The sequence below is a fragment of the Gossypium arboreum genome, chromosome 13 (genome assembly GCF_025698485.1).
Source record: "Gossypium arboreum isolate Shixiya-1 chromosome 13, ASM2569848v2, whole genome shotgun sequence".
NCBI classification, from domain to species: Eukaryota; Viridiplantae; Streptophyta; class Magnoliopsida; order Malvales; family Malvaceae; genus Gossypium; species Gossypium arboreum.
The window spans coordinates 98,908,570-98,926,957 of record NC_069082.1 but is presented as its reverse complement, the minus strand read 5'-3'; the positions used below and the strand labels follow the sequence as shown (position 1 = coordinate 98,926,957).

Below are 18,388 nucleotides of genomic sequence, written 5' to 3'. Positions count from 1 at the left end.
TACTCTGTGCATGCTCCTCCTCCATTCGTCTCGCACCTCATTACTGGATGTACCTGAGTAGAACCAAGTAAACCATCAATCTTTTTATTTAGAAGTTCTACCTAGTTTGACAGCATAGTAACCGAATCGACGTTATAAATGCCTGCTACTTTAGTTGGCTTAGTCCTCATGACTTGCCATTGACAGTTATTCAGTGACATCTCTTCAATAAACTCATAAGCATTTTCAGCTGTTTTATTAATCATGGTTCCACCAGCAGCTACATCAACCATTTGTCAAGTCGAAGGATTCAGGCCATTATGGAATGTTTGAACCTGTAGCCAAAGCAGTAACCCATGATGAGGGCACCTTCTCAGTAAGTCCTTGTATCTCTCTCATGCATCGTAAAGAGTTTCTAAGTCCATCTGCAGAAACGAAGAGATATCATTACGTAACTTGGCCATTTTAGCTGGTGAAAAATATTTTAATAGAAATTTTTTGGTCATTTGTTCCCAAGTAGTGATTGACTGTAACACCCCAAACCCGGCCTGGAAGTTTGGCTCAAACTTGGCGTGTCACATTGAAGTGTTTTTCAAAAACCATGTTTCCATCAAAAACCCTTCTTAATAATTAAAACTTATACCCTTTTTAAACCTTGTTAGAAAACCTCAATTTGAATAAAATTCTTAACAACTTTGTAAAAATCTTGGTAGTTGCGAAACTTACTTTAAAAACAATTGCGGTTACGTGATGTTTTGAATAACGATGAGTTGCTTTGGAAAATCGTGTTCTAATACTAGTAATTATAAGAACAATAAATAAAATTCCAAATTTGAAATCCGAGAAAATTACAACGGCTTTACTACAACCCACATAAAATAATTTAAAGGTAATAATCAAAATCGTAATATAAAGCGTGTGTGGCTTCCTCCGAGCCCTAGCAACCCGATCCATCTAAGGTTGGAAATTACCGAAGGTTAATAAACGGGGTGAGTTTACGAAAACTCAAGTGAAATCCCTACTATAAAAAGGAATCAATCATCTAAAAGAATTAAAAGTCCGCCCCACCTTACTTACAATTTCAAGACCAATCGGTCTTAGCCCATTACAACAGACAAGCATCAGATGGACCTTAGCCCATTACGTAATAAGAAACATTATCGAATTGGAACCAAAATGAGAATCGAATCAAAATCAAAATTAGGTGACGTAATCGAATCGAAATCGAATGTAATCGAATCGAATCGAAATCGAATTAGGTGACAAAATCGAATCGAACGTGAATGCAATCCCAACCCAATCCAGTATACACCCCGCACCAACCTTACACCATGTGGGAGACAACTCGACCCACCCATCCGCTACACACCATAGAATTTACAAAGATGGTCGCTGAATGTATATCGTGATGAGTCACCAGATATGTATATTGTGGCGAGCCACCGAATCGATAATATGGCAAACCCACCTAATGTAATACGTGGCACAAAGCCATAGATAATCGTAATAACTTCGCACATAGCCATCGGTGGCGGTAATATAATCGGCGCACACCTTCGGTAAATATGATCGACCGTAGTCGTCAACAAATATGTTAGGCACATAGCTACTGTGTAAATACGTTTGGCACGGCCATAGTCAAGATGGCACAAAGCCATATTTAGGTTGGCACAGAGCCATTAATAACGGGTCTATAATCGGCACGAAGCCCACAACAACGGCACACAGCCTTCTGTAGCGTGATCGGCACTTAGCCATCGATCGATCAACAGATATTGTGACAGAGTCACCAAATACAGATATTGTGGCAGAGCCACCAGAACAGATATTTGTGGCATAGCCACCAGAACGCTTCCTCCGTACAAAATCCCAACCCATGCAACATGTTATGTATGCAAAATGTCATGCCCATATTTGAATCAAGCAATCACAGTCAAGTCATTCATATTACCAACATATATTCACAATCAAATCCTTCAAACACACAGTCTAAGTTAGTCACTTGCCCACAAGGGCAAAACAGTCATTTAACACCATAGGGGCAAAATGGTAATTTTACCCCACAAGGGTATCTCGGTAATTCTACCCTACAGGGGTATTTTGGTATTTCTACCCTACAAGGGTATTTCGATAATTCTACCCTACAGGGGTATTTTGGTATTTCCACCTTACAAGGGTATTTCGATAATTCTACCTTAAAGGGGTATTTCGGTAATTCTATCCTATAAGGGTATTTCAGTAATTCTACCCTATAGGGGTATTTCAGAAATTCTACCCTACAGGGGTATTTCAGTAATTTCACAATTGAGGGTAAAACGGTAATTCTATAAATTGAGGGTAAAACGATAATTTTGTAAACTAAGGGTAAACCAGTAATTCTGTAAATCAAGGGTAAAACGGTAATTTTACAAATCGAGGGTAAAATGGTAATTCTGTAAATCGAGGGTAAAACAAGAATTTCAGAACCGAGGTAAAACAATAATTTTACAAATCGAGGTAAAATAGTAATTCTATAAATCGAGGAAAACAAGAATTACAGAACCGAGGGTAAAACAGTAATTACAGAATCGAGGGTAAAACAGTAATTCTATAAACTGAGGGTAAAACGGTAATTCTGTAAATCGAGGGTAAAACGGTAATTTTAAAAATCGAGGGTAAAACGGTAATTCTGTAAATTGAGGGTAAAACGATAATTCTGTAAATTGGGAGTTCTTTGGTAATTTTACAAGTCGAGGGCATTTCAGTAATTGGCAAACTAAAATATTCTAAACATGAATAACAATACGAATGGGCTTAAAGCCTATTCTCGGCCCAAATGGGCCCACACGCTCGTGTGGCCCTTTTAGCCTAACCTAGCCACAGATATGCGATTCACCTAGCCTAGTCCAATATTTACTACATAATCAAACAACTTATCCAATTGGGCCCGTAGGCCCATTGGTCCCACATGGCCCCTTTCGGCCCATCGCGGCCCGAAGTAGCCATCCAACAACAAGAGTAGTGATAAATACACACCTGATTGGAGACTAGAGTTAATCCACGCCCGAGCACTCTTAGCCGACGCCCAAATTTCAAACGAGCACGCCATAAAGCGAAAGGGATCACCAAGAAAGGTACCTTTACTCTCCTCATGGTTCTCTCTATTTAAAGCCGACTTCCCATCCACTCTTATGTTAGCTTCCGATGTGGGATCCCTCCAACATCGAGTTTAAATTCAACACCAACTCTTGCCACCTGTTAGCAAAATAAATGCTCTTTTGCTTGCCATGGGATTCAACCCATGCCTCCCTCAAATGCTCCACACGCCACTTGCCACTAAGCCATAAGGTTTTTGTGTCACAATTTCTCCAACAATATTCTTAAAGCCTACCTACTACACCCAGGGTTTAATTCACCTTAAACCAATTTTTTTGCTAGAGTCCGTGTTTAAACCGGGACTTCTCCAACACTTCTCAACACACTTAACCACTAAAACAAGCCTTCATTAACGAAATTTGCATGCACAACAGAATATTATAAGCTGCCTTCAACCGCTCCCATGCTCAAGGCCCAAAACTTCTAGGCCCAAATTCAAGGTGTTACATTGACCCTCGTGGTAACTAGTTCAACCACTGTTTAGCTTTGTTTCTGAATGAAAAAGGGAATAATCGAAGATGAATGGCATCATCAGAAATGCCATTAATTTTAAATGTATAGCAGAATTCTAGGAAATTTGCCAAGTGAGTGTTTGGATCCTCATCCTGCAAACCATTAAACTGAACAAATTGATGTATCATTTGAATAGTGTTAGGTTTTAGTTCAAAATTATTGGCAGCAATAGCAGGCCTAACTATACTTGACTTAGTTCCTGTTAGATTAGGTTTAGCATAATCATACATAGTACGAAGAGTAGGATTCTGATTTGCTAGTTCAGCGGGTATCGCAGGAGGTAGCTGATTGTCTTGGTTTTCAGCCATCTCCTTGGTTGGGGTTTGACTATCATCCTCTTGCTCGTTCTCTGTGTATCTTAAGCTTCGCCTTATTTCTCTTTGGTTTCTGCGAACAATGAGATTGATTTCTTCGTCAAAAAATAGTGGTCTTGATGGGTTTCTTCTAGTCATAAACTATAAAAACTTGCCAAGAGAAAGAAAAAGTAAATTAATAAATAATAAAAATAAAGTAAAATTAACTTGTAAGAAAAATAAATGGCTAAAGTAATAAAAATTGAGCGTTCCTAATATCTTAGTTCCCCGACAACGGCGCCAAAAACTTGATCGCGATTTTTGTGTGACAGGTTTTAAATACTTATAATTAATCGTTCTTGTAACTAACTATTATCACGATGTAGGCAAGTGTACCTATCGAATAGTAGTATAGTTTTAGCAAGACCGGATTGTTGAACCCAAAGGAACTAAAAGTACTAGTAATGATTGTCTTTTTATTATCTAGCCTAAAAATAGGGGGGTTTTGTTTTTACTAACTAATTATCTAAACTAAGAATTCGCAGAAAGTAGAATTCGGGGATTACTTTTGGAAAACAATTGAATTAAGACAATACCTAAGGAAAAATCCACCTAGACTTTACTTGTTATTCTAGCTTCGAATCGGACGATTATTCATTTAACTTGTCCCGTAGATATCCCTAAGTTATGTTATTATCCCTATTCAAGACTAATAACGTCTAATCCCTAGATTGAATAATGGAGACTTTTCTCCAATTAACACCCTAGGGTTGCATTAACTCAATCTATGGATCCCCTTATTAGGTTTCACCATAATCTGGCAAAATCTTGTCACCCTATGTCTAGGCGCGCACTCAACTTGGCCTTGGCAGGGACACGCCCGTGTGACACGCCCGTGTACGATTATTTTAGGCCGTGTTCGAACCTGTTAGAATGGCATGGGCATGTGTTCTACCCGTGTGAGTCGTGCTTTGATTCTACCAAATTGACACGGCCGTGTGGTCTGCCCGTGTAAGGAAGTCCAGGCTGTGTTGATTTCGTACTTTGGCCTATTTTCTCTGTTTCTGGCTTGTTTCTCGTTCCTTTCGCTCTCCTATGGTCACCTAAGTATAAAACATTAAATTAAGGCATCAGGAGCATTGAATTCACCAATTCTAAGGAAAAATCATCCATTAAATGTGTTAAGCATGGGGTAAAAATGTGTATAAATTACTGTTTATCAATTGGTATGCCTGAGAGTGTGTTTCCACCGAAGTCATAATGTGTAAAAGATTCGAAGATGGGCTAAATGAAGACATTAAACTGTTAGTTGGCATACTTGAGATAAAAGAGTTCGTAGTATTTGTTGAGCGAGCCTGCAAAGCTGAAGAACTCAGGAAAGAGAAAAAGAAAGCTAATTTTGAAGCTAGAGACTCCCATAAGAGATTATTCAGCAGGTCAGTCCAGTCGGCACCAAAGAAATTTTGAGATGATTTCAGTCGTTCAAAAGCCACATCGGGTTATTCTCGACGAGACCAGAATAGACCACCGGTGAGTTCGAGAGCTACCTTAGTAGCCAGTGTGCGTAATGTCAGATCAAATCAACCCGAGTGTAAACACTATGGTAAACGACATCCCAACAGTTGTAGATTGCATGATCGGGCCTATTTTAAATGCGGATCGACAGATCATTACATTCGAGATTGTCCAGTGCTAGCTGAAGAAAATCCAGTGCAAAACATGAGATCAGGTAATACTGCAGCTTAGGGTAGACCACCGAGAAATGCGAGTAATACGAGCGGTAGTCAGAGATGAAATAAAGATACAGCAGTCAGATCTGAGGCTCGTGCACCTGCTAGAGCCTATGCCATTCGTGCGCGAGAGGACGTTTCATCCCCAGATGTTATTATTGGTACATTCACTCTTTATGATACTAATGTAATTGCATTGATTGATCCTAGTTCTACTCATTCTTATGTGTGTGAGACATTAGTATTCTGTAAGACTCTACCTATTGAGTCTACTAAGTTTGTGATTAGAGTGTCAAACCCCTTGGGCCGGTGTGTTATGGTTGACAAAGTGAGTAAGAATTGTCCCTTGATGGTTTGAGATCTGTGCTTTTCGGCTGATTTGATGTTGCTGCCATTTGATGAGTTCGACATAATTCTGGGTATGGATTGGATGACTTTACATGATACTATTGTGAACTACAAGAGAAAGACCATTGATCTTTGGAGTCAGAATGATAAGGTTATTCGGATTGAATCTAGTGATTTGTATGGTTTACTAGTAGTAGTTTCTTTGATGCTAGCTCAGAAATATGTGAGAAAAGGGTGTGAATCTTATTTTGCCTACGTGCTTGACAGTAAAGTGGCTGAAAGAAACATTGAATTAGTACCTGTTGTGTGCGAGTATCTGAATGTGCTTCTTGAAGAATTATTGGGTTTTCCACCTATTTGAGAGGTAGAGTTTGGGAATGAGTTAATGCCTGGGACGACTCTGATATCTATACCATCATATAGAACGGCACCTACAGAACTAAAAGAATTGAAGGCTCAGTTGCAAGAATTGACAGATACAGGTTTCGTACGATCGAGTTTCCCTCCGTGGGGTGCACCTGTGTTGTTTGTTAAAAAGAAAGACGGAACTATGAGAATGTGCATCAATTATAGACAGCTCAATAAATTGACTATAAAGAATAAGTATCTGTTGCCATGGATTGATTATCTGTTTGATCAACTGAAAGGGGCAACAGTATTTTCAAAGATAGATTTGAGGTCAGGCTACTATCAATTATGAGTTAAAGACTCCGATGTACCAAAAACTACTTTCCAAACGAGGTATGGACACTACGAGTTTTTGGTTATGCCTTTCAGACTTACTAATGCACATGCTATTTTCATGGATTTGATGAATGGGATCTTCAAACCGTATCTGGACCAGCTTGTGGCTGTGTTTATAGATGACATTTTGATCTACTCTCATGATGAAGCTGAACATGCCAGACATTTAAGACTTGTGTTGCAGACCTTATAAGATAAGCATCTGTATGCAAAATTCAATAAATGTGAGTTCTAGTTAAGTGAAGTTAGTTTTCTGGGCCATGTAGTATCAGCATCAAGTATTTGGGTTTATCCGAGCAAAATTTCAGCCATACTTGATTGGAAACCACCTAAGAATGTTTCTGAAGTCCAAAGCTTTCTGGGACTTGCCAGTTATTATAGGCGATTTTTGAAAGGTTTCTCTATGATTGCAAATCTGATGACGAAGCTATTGTAGAAGAATGTCAAATTCGAGTGGTTAGAAAAGTGCCAGAAAGGCTTTGATCAGTTGAACGCCCTTTTGACTGAAGCTCTAGTGCTAGTTTAGCCAGAATCGGGTAAAGAATTTGCTATTTATAGTGATGCATATTTGAATGGTTTGGGATATGTTTTGATGCAGGAAGGCAAAGTTATAGCTTATGCCTCGAGACAGTTGAAGCCATATGAAAAGAACTATCTGACACACGACCTAGAATTTGCAGCCATTGTGTTCGCGTTGAAAATTTGGCGTCACTATTTGTTCAATGAGAAATTTCATGTTTGTTCTGATCATAAAAGCCTAAAATACTTGATGACTCAGAAAGATCTGAATTTGAGACAACGTCGATGGTTAGAATTGCTAAAAGACTACGAGCTTGTGATTGACTATCACCCAGGAAAGGCTAATATTGTTACTGATGCTTTAAGCCGAAAATCACTGTTTGCTTTGTGTGCAATGAATGTGCATATGGCTATGTCTGATGATGGTTTGATAGTAGCTGAATTGAAAGCAAGACCATTATTTTTCCAACAAATTTGTGATGCACAGAAGGTTGATCATGAGTTGATCGCAAAATGAGTTCAGTGTGAGACGGATGCTGATTCAGAATTCAGAGTTGATGCTGATAACTATTTGAGATCCAGAAACCGAATATGCAGTCTGAGGAATTTAGAGTTGATTCATATAATTTTGAATGAAGCTCATAGTAGTTGCTTATCTGTTCACCCAGGTAGTACAAAGTTGTATAATGATCTAAAACAACTTTATTGGTGGCATGGTATGAAACGAGTTATTTCTGAATTTGTTGCAAGATGTTTAGTCTATCAACAAGTAAAAGCTGACCATCAAGTGCCTTCAGGATTACTTCATCCTATCATGATACCTGAGTGGAAGTGGGAAAGAGTCACGATGGATTTTGTATCTGGTTTATCGTTGACACCGAGCAAAAAGGATGCAATTTGAGTTGTTGTGGATGGATTGACTAAATCGGATCATTTTGCTCCGATACATACAGACTACTCACTGGATAAGCTAGCTGAATTGTATGTTTCTCAGATTGTGAGATTACATGGTGTGCTTATATCTATTATTTTGGATAGAGATCCGAGGTTTATATTGTGATTTTAAAAGAAGCTACAAGATGCACTAGGTACGAAATTACATTTCAGTACTGCTTTCCATCCGCAAACAGATGGCTAGTCTGAGCGAATCATTCAGATACTTGAGGATATGTTCAGATGTTGCATTCTCGAGTTTGAAGGTATGTGGGAACGATACCTACCTCTGATTGAATTTGCATATAATAATAGCTTTCAATCAAGTATCAAAATGGCACCTTATGAGGCTTTGTATGGTCATAAACATCGTGCACTATTGTATTGGACTGAGCTCAGCGAGATTAAGATACACGAGGTCGACTTGGTTAGAGAAACTGAACAGAAAGTGAAAGTAATCCTTGAAAGTCTGAAAGCAGCATCGGGTCGTCAAAAATCTTATGCGGACTTGAAACAAAAGGATATAGAGTTTTAGATTAGAGATAAAGTTTTCTTGAAAGTCTCACCATGGAAGAAAATACTCAGATTTGGTCGCAAAGGCAAATTGAGTCCGAGGTTTATTGGGCAATATGAGGTAATAGAGCGTATCGGGCCAGTTGCTTATAGATTATCGTTGCCACCTGAGTTAGAAATGATCCACAATGTATTCCATGTTTTGATGCTTCGTAGATATCGATCTGACCCTTCACATGTGATTAGTCTGTTTGAGATTGAGATTAAACCCGATATGACGTACGAGGAAGAACCGATTCGTATCACGGCTCACGGGATTAAAGAGTTACGAAATAAGAAGATTTCGTTAGTTAAAGTATTGTGGCATAAACACGGAGTTGGGGAAGTAACGTGGGAACCAGAGGATACAATGAGAGAACGTTATCCAAACCTATTCATCGGTAGGATTTTTGGGGACGAAAATTCCTAATGGGGGAGAGTTGTAACAGCCTAATTTTGACCCTAATCAGAACGGTGGTTTCAGGACCACGAATCCGAGTCAGAAAAATATTTGTACATTATTTTTCGTGTTTATTTTGTGTGAATTTATATCTATAAAATTTTCATGATTTAATTTTATCGTTTGAGTGTCCGATTAAATAAAAGGACTTAATCGCGTAAAATGAAAATTTGATGGTTAATTGAAAAAGGGCCAAATTGTTGATGTCTTTTAAAAGTGAGGCATTTAATTTGCAATAAGATCAACATAATAAATGTTGGACGGTTGTAGACAACCAATATAAAGAAATTATATTATATAATAAGGTTAGTTAGGTAAATTAAATAATATGTAATATATATGTTATAATATACCATGACTAAAATAAGCTTTCATATATTTTCTCTTTATCAAAACTAATGAAAAGAAAAAGAAAGAACAAGAGCTAGGGTTTGGCCAATTTTGACGCTCAATCAAGGTATGAGTTTAGCTTGGTTTTTGATAATTTCTACGTCTTTGAGATCGTTGCTTAGTAAACTTCAAGACCCAATCTTTAATTTTTTATTTTGATGAATATTTTGAGTTATGTCATTATTGATGCCTTGTGATTTTTATTGTTTGATGATGAAATATGAAAGATATGTTTTAGATTAACATATTTTGTATTGGAGTTTTTGATGATTTTGAGTAATTAGGACTAAATTGCAAAAATAATAATTTGAGGGACTAAAAAGTGAAATAAATGAAATATATGGGCTTGTATGAACACTAGGAGTATGCGACCAAACATGGGTATTTTGAATTTTTTAATATTTTGTGTTTTGTGCAATAGGGACTAAATTGTAAAAATTATAAATGTCATGGGTAAAATGGTAATATTCCCATTTATGTGTTTTTGGACTAAATTGAATGAAAATATGTTTGAATGAGCTTAATTTGAATATGTTTAGATCAAGAACCAAAGAAGTCGGATTTAGATCGGGGGAAACGAAAGTTGTCAACTAGTCTATCTGTACCGGTTTTTCGTTGTCCGAGGTAAGTTTATAAGTAAATAGACGTACTTAACTTCAATTAAATGTAATATATATATATGCTGAAATGAAAAACATGATTTTATACATGTTATAGTTGAATATGACTAAGCTTGGTTGCCATGTTTCCGAAACTGTTTCGATCGAGTTACGACGTCTGAAAGCCCCGTATGAACCTTAGGAATAGTTAGGATACGTATGTCATGACATAGGATTCCGATATATGTGCGCGAGTAAGACCATGTGTAACACCCCTCGCCCGTATCTGACGCTGAGAAAGGGTTCAAGGCATTACCGGGGTTTCACATATACAAGCATACTAAATCGGGTCACTGAATTTTACCCAAAATTTTAAACTTTTCAAACATGTACATCTCGTACCTTACATAGGCCTCCAAGGCCTAAAACATGCCTAGGGGCAGTTCAGGACATGACCGGGAACATTCGATAAACTTTGGCTACCTTGGAAAATTTCTCTTACTTTGAAGTGTCACACGCCCGTGTTGGTGGGGCCGTGTGATCTCATACGCCCATGTGGCTTGGGACACGCCCATGCCCTCAACCCATGTGCAACACTGTCTTTAACCATATCATACAATTAGGGACACACGGCCAAGACACACGCCCATGTGGCCTGCCGTGTACAACACTGACTTAAAATTTTAGGTGCAGGGGACGCACAGCCATAAAACACACCTACGGGAATGGTCCGTGCGTCACACACGGCCTAGACACATGCCCGTGTGTCCAACAGTGTGGACCCTAATAGGCTATTTTCCAAGCCTTTAGTCACCCTTTTTATCACTTATACTTAATGACTATCAAATGCAAAGTAAAACATGATTATACTCTTATAAATGTTCTTGGCAAAACTTATTGCATGGCAACCTCATATCATTGGTTTCACACATGTTAGGTTATTTCCCGTCTTGTATTTAAGGGGATTCCATGTATCTTTAACACATTCAAGATTGGCTTGTTCCTATGACTCATTTCCAATTGGAAACAAACAATCATATGAAGTGTAAACCTGCATAGATTTGTAGGTCATAGCCTACTTCAAGATAAGCTAATTCCTATAGACATATACAAAAAGATAGGTATTTCTTTACATGCCTTCATTTGGGAAATCAAATGACACATATAACAAAATACTCAAAACTCCTATACATGCCATTGAACATAATAGAAATGTCTTTATACCAAAGTTGGTCTATTTGATAGTGTGCTAGCTTTTTCAACCGTCTTGCAATCCGTACGAGTCCTTGAGCTCTAAAAAGTAGGGAAAAGAGAGGGGTAAGCATTTACATGCTTAGTAAGCTCGAATAATCAAAAAGTAAACTTACCAAGTAATTAGCATACAACTAAATTGGGTAATAAAATTAATAAGCATGAAATGGCTTCCCTATCACATACACTCATTCAAAGAGTTAGTCATATAACAAAGCACCATGTAATTTATCTTAGATGAGCTCATCATTCAACATCTCATTTTGTACATATATCTCATATTAATCTCATTGAGTTTCTAGGAAATCTCGATAGAATATCCATAATCCGTCAATTCAGAAGGATAATCATTTTAGGCATGCACTCCCGTGAACCTCACATCTTACGGTGGAATTTCCAGGCCAAGCTAAATCCCATATAATGACAAACACCCTTAATGAGTTCGGATCTGAATTACCAGTCCAGGCTAAATTCAGACCCCAAATCGGATTACCCGTCTGGGGTAAATCCGTAATGCACATATGTTCTTCTAGAGGCTCGATCATCCAAAGGAACACCCGTCCAGGCTAGATCCTTTTCATAATTGAGATCAACGGATTACCTGTCTGGGCTAAATCCTTACTGCAACACATGCAGGATCTCAATTCACATGTCAAGTATGGTTTATCCACCGAATTCCCTTTTTAACTTCAACTGAGACAATTTTTCAACATATCATTATCAGAGTTGCAATTCATGTAATTTCATGCCATCAATAAATCCAATCATCATGCATTCATAAATCATATAATTAGACACATTATGAGTTTACTTTAAGTTATCCGAATTTACATGATATTCGTTTCGGTGTTGTGTTACGATTTTTCCAAAACCTTTCGTTTTCCTCGATCGACCTCTGAAATTTGTTCCTCGGGGTCTACAACAACAAAATTAAATCATTAACACTCTACATTATACATTTCAAGTCTTAATTCCACCCCTGGTCCAAATGACCGTTTTACCTCTAACCTTTCACATTTTTATGATTTAGTCCCTAGGCTCGTATAATGAAACACATGAAATATCTACCTTACCCAAGCCTAGCCGAACTCTTTTCTCTCTTATGGAAGCCTACATTTTTCATTATTTTCTCATTTCTACCACACATTTTACAACTTTTGCAAAAAGGTCCCTTTAAGGGTTTTTCATGATAATCACCTAGGAAAAGATGTTTAACACACCTCCAACTTTCATATTCCTCTATAAACCATCAAAATACAAGTAACTCATACATGGGTAAATTTTGAAACATGAACCCTAACATGAAATGTGGGGGAAAATGGAGAGAGTAAGTTACTGGGATTTCAAAAATACAAAGAACATTAAAAACGGGGATTGGGAGCACTTACTGTTGAGCTTGGGAAACCCTAGCTATGGAGAGCTTGAAAGTTTCAGCTGGTAAAAGGGAGAAAATGGCTGATTTTTGGTTCATTTTTCCCATTTTATTTCATTAAAATGCCAAATGACCAAAATGCCCTTATGCCTTTTCTTTAAAATTTCATCCATGCAAGCCCATTTTTGTCCAAAAACTTATAAATTGGGAAAATTGCTCTTCAAGACCTTCTAATTTAAAATCTAAAACAATTTCATACAAATTGCTTCTAGAATCCAAGTTTTGCAATTTATTCAATTTAGTCCCTAATTTCCAATTGGACACCTTACTCAAATAATTTCTTCATGAAACTTTAACACATGCATATTCTCATATTCTAGGCCTCATAATAATCATAGAATAAATATTTTGATGTCGGATTTGTGTTCCCAAAACCACTATTCTGACTAGGCCCTATTTCGGGATGATACATTTCTCCCCCTTTAGGGACTTTCGTCCTCGAAAGTCTTACCAGTAAATAGGTTCAGATATTGGCTTCTCATGGTTTATTCTAGCTCCCATGTAGCCTCTTCCACACCATTTCGATGCTATAAAACTTTTACTAAATCTATATCTTTATTCCTCAGCTGTTTAATCTCACGGGACAAAATCTTAATCGGTTCCTGTCTATAGGTCATGTCCGGTGGAATTTCAATCTTTACCGGTGAAATCACATGAGAGGGGTCTGATCGAATCGCCTTAACATGGATACATGGAACACATCATGAATCTTTTCCTGTTCTGGCGGCAATGCCAAACGATAGGCTAATAACCCTACTTTTTCGGTGATCTCATACGGATCGATAAATTGCGGACTCAGCTTGCCTTTCTGACCAAATCTCAACACTTTCTTCCATGGGGATACTTTCAAGAATACTTTATCTCCAACTTGGAACTCAATTTCCTTTCTTTTCAGGTCAGCATAAGACTTTTTCCTATCCGATGCCGCTTTTAAACAATCTCGTATTACTTTAACTTTTTTCTTCAATTTCTTTAATCAGATCAACTCCATAAATCTGACTTTCCTTGAGTTCTATCCAATACAATGGAGTTCGGCACTTCCTGCCATACAAGACCTCATAAGGCACCATCTTCAAACTTGTCTGAAAATTATTGTTATAGGAAAATTCTACCAACGGCAAGTATTTTTCCCAACTGCCCTGAAATTTGAGGATGCAACATCGTAACATATCCTCAAGAATCTGAATCATCCGTTCAGACTGACCATCAGTCTGCAGGTGAAAAGCTGTACTAAATCTCAACTTAGTACCCAAGGCTTCTTGTAACTTCTTCTAGAATCTCGATGTGAACCTCGGGTCTCTGTTTGAAATAATCGACAGTGGTACCCCATGTAATCTCACAATCTCAGAAATGTATAAGTTGGCCAGCTCATAAAGAGGGTAATTTGTCCTTACCAAAATAAAATGAGCCAACTTCTTCAACTTGTCCACTACAACCCATATGGCATCTTTCTTTTTCGGTGTTAATGGAAATCCTGTCACGAAATCCATAGTAAATCTGTCTCACTCCCATTCGGGGACCATCACAGGCTGTAACAAACCTGAAGGTACTTGATGTTCAGCTTTAACTTACTGACATACCAAGCATTTTGATACAAATTCAGAAATATATCTTTTCATGCCGTTCCACCAGTACATTTTCTTCAGATCGTTGTACATCTTGGTACTTCCTGGGTGAATTGATAAATGGCTGTTATGTGCATCTTGCAAAATTTTCCAAATAAGCTCATTGTCTTTGGGTACACAAATCCTATATCTGAACATCAAACATCCATCAGAACCAATAAAAAAATCTAATTCAAGACCTGACTCGCATTGAGCCCTTTTAGCTTGCAAGTCATCATCATTAGTTTGAGCATTATAGATTTCCTGAAGAAATGTCGGCCTAGCCTCTAGCTCTGCCAAGACTGAACCATCATCAAGCAATACCAAACGAGCATCCATGGCCCTTAATGTAAATAAGGATTTTTTACTTAATGCATCGGCAACCACAGTCGTCTTTCCCGGGTGATAGTCGATAACCAGATCATAATCCTTGATTAATTCTAACCATCTCTACTGTCTCAGATTTAATTCTTTTTGAGTCATCAAATACTTCAAACTCTTGTGGTCTGTGAATATACGACAAGTCTCACCATATAAATAAATGCCTCTAAATTTTCAAACCAAAAACGATGGCGACAAGCTCTAGGTCGTGTGGAGGATAGTTTTTCTCATGTGGTTTCAACTGTCATAAAGCGTAGGCTATCACCTTACCATCCTGCTTAAGCACACAACCCAGTCCGTTCAAGGATGCATCATTGTAGACCATAAATTCTTTTCCTGGCTCAAGCAATACTAGAACAAGAGCTTCAGTCAGCAATGTTTTTAACTTCTCAAAACTTTACTGACACTCTTCCATCCATTCAAATTTAACGTCTTTCTATAGCAACCTCGTCATCAGAGTTGCTATCATGGAGAATCCTTTCACAAATCTTTGATAGTAATCGACTAGGCCCAAAAAGCTTCTAACCTCAGTTACATTTTTAGGCGACTTCTATTCGACGATAGCAGAGATCTTACTTGGATCAACTCGGATGCCTTCACCTGAAACAATATGACCTAAAAGTCTGACTTCTTGGAGCCAAAACTTGCTCTTGCTAAACTTAGCATACAGTTGCTTTTCTCGCAAGGTCTGCAACACAATTCTCAACGCTTCGCATGTTCTATCTCATCTTTGGAGTAAATCAAAATGTCGTCAATGAACACAACAACAAACTTATCCAAATATCATCAAAAGATCCTATTCATCAGATCCATAAATACGACTGGTGCATTCATCAGCCCAAATGGCATGACAAGAAATTCATAATGACCATACCTCATCCTGAAAGCTATCTTAGGCACACCCGATTCTTTAACTTGCGACTGATAGTAGCCAGACCTCAAGTCTACCTTAGAGAACACGGTGGCTCCTGTCAACTGGTCGAACAAATCATCAATCCTTGGCAAAGAATACTTATTATTGATAGTTACCTTGTTTAGTTGGCGGTAATCTATACATAGTCTCATCGAACCATCTTCTTTACAAATAATACGGAGGCACCCTAAGGTGAAAAACTTGGCCTTGCAAATCCTTTATCCATCAGCTCTTGCAACTATGCTTTTAATTCTTTCAGCTCGGTTGATGCCATCCTATATAGGGCAATTGAAATGGGAGTTGTCCCTGGCACCAATTCAATACCAAATTCTATTTCCCTTTCAAGAGGTAATCCGGGTAATTCTTCTGGGAACACATCTGGATACTCACATACTATTTGCACAGACTCATTCTTCGACTCTATTTCTTTAGTGTTCAATACAAATGCAAGGTAGGCTTCATACCTTTTCCTCATATATCTCTAAGCAAACATTGCTGTGATTACAACCGGTGGCGAACTCTATTCTCCTGAATCGATCCGTAGAATCTCACCATCCAGGCATTTCAATTTAATATACTTACTACCACAATTTACAATTACATCATGCAGGGCTAACAAATCCATACCAAGTATTACATCAAATTCATCAAATGGTAACAACATAAGGTTAGCTGGAAAACAGTGACCTTGAATCGTCAAAGGGAAATATTTACAGACTTTATTAACTAGGACTGACCTGCCTAGTGGGTTCGACACTTTAGTAATAAATTTTGTAGGCTCAATGGGTATGTTCATACTAGAAACCAAACTCATAAAAATGTATGAATAGGTTGCCCCCAGATCAATCAAGGCAATGACACATGTATTGAAAAAAGAAAAAGTACCCGTGATGATGTCAGGAGCAGAGGCTTCCTCTCGAACGTGTATCGCATACGTTCTTGTTAGGGCTCGAACCTCTAGTTTTCCAGCGTCTTTAGTCGCAACTCGATTGCCACTAGCACTCCTAGGATATCTCAGAGGTCTACCTCGTGGAATGGGAGCACTCGACTTCGGGGTTACTTCTACTTCTTTTTCATCTCGCTCTGGGCAGTCTCTGAGAAAGTGGTCAAAAGAACCACATCTGAAACATGTGTCGCTCTTCATTCGACATTTTCTGAAGTAAAATTTTTTGCAACTCTTACACTTTGGCTTTTGATCATCTACACTCCCCACACTAGTCACCATCGGGGAAAAAGACTTTTGGCTTCGTCGTTTAGAGCCTCTTGCTCTACCCGAATATCCTACCATTGAAGTGGAGCGCTCTTGTTGGCTCCTTGATTTCTTCATGGAAAACGAGGGTGTTTTACCACTAGATGTCTTGCTCGCAACTTGAGCCTCTCTCGTTACTTGCTTTCTTTCATTATTAAGCTCCTCAGCCTTCTTGGCCCGATTAGCCAATGTGGCAAACTCCCGTATTTCAAGCATCCCAATGAACAACTTAATTTTCTCATTCAGACCTTCCTCGAAACGTTTTCACATTTATGACTCAGTTTGGACCCATTCAATTGCGTACTGACTTAGCCTCACGAACTCTCTTTCGTAAGCTGCTACAGTCTTGTTCCCTTATTTGAGTTCTAGGAACTTTTTTTGCTTCAAGTCTAAAAACCTTTGGCTAATGTATTTCTTCCTAAACTCTGCTTGGAAGAAATCCCAAGTGATATTTTCTTTTGGAACTACTGAGGATACAGTCTTCCACCAATGGTATGCAGTATACTTCAGGAGGGACACGACACACTTTAAACACTCCTTAGATGTCCACGATAATTCATCTAACACCCGTGTATATTATCAAGCTAGAACTCAGCTCTTTCAGCGTCATCATCAATATTAGCTCTGAATTCCTCAACCCCATACTTTCTAAGCTTATATACAGGGGCCTTACCAATTCTTACCGGTGCCATACCTTATGAAACATCCTCATCAGGTTGGTTAGGGGGTAGGGGGACGTCATCGTATGTTGGGGCGATTCCTCAGGTAATCTCAAACCATTCATTCATCATATCAAAGAAGGCAGCTCAGGCCTCTTCCCAGCCTTCAGACATAAGCCTTCTACTACTACTAGATACAGCTCATGGTACGGAAGCTAGAGCATGGCTCTCGGCTCCCTCGGACTCATCTTGTGCTTGATTGAAAGAAATTTACTATACTCAAAACAATTTAAATAGTTAGGAGATGTCAAACTATCAATATTCGAATAATGGCATGTATAGCAAACTTCAATATCCTCTATGGTAGTCTTAGAACTGACTAAACTGTAGCTCTAATACCACTAAATGTAATACCCCTCGGCCGTATCTGACGCCGAGAAAGGGTTCGAGGTGTTACTGGGGTTTCACACTTACAAACATACTAAATTGGGTCATTGAATTTTGCCCAATATTTAAAACATTTCAAACATGTACATCTTATCCCTTACACAAGCCTTCGAGGCCTAAAACATGCCTAAAGGCAGATCGGGACAAAACTGGGAACATTCGATTAACTTTGGGTACCTTGAAAAATTTCTCTTACTTTGAAATGTCACACTCCTGTGTTGCTTGGGACACGTCCATGCCCTCAGCCCGTGTGCAAC

At 38.4% G+C, this 18,388-nt stretch overlaps 1 non-coding gene across 1 annotated transcript; it reads left to right on the top strand.

Annotated features, from left to right (window-relative positions):
• Positions 1 to 330: 330 nt before the first annotated feature.
• LOC128287615 (small nucleolar RNA R71) lies at positions 331 to 437 on the top strand. Its single transcript, XR_008278314.1, has one exon. It is a non-coding gene; the product is annotated as a small nucleolar RNA R71 (small nucleolar RNA).
• Positions 438 to 18,388: the final 17,951 nt, after the last annotated feature.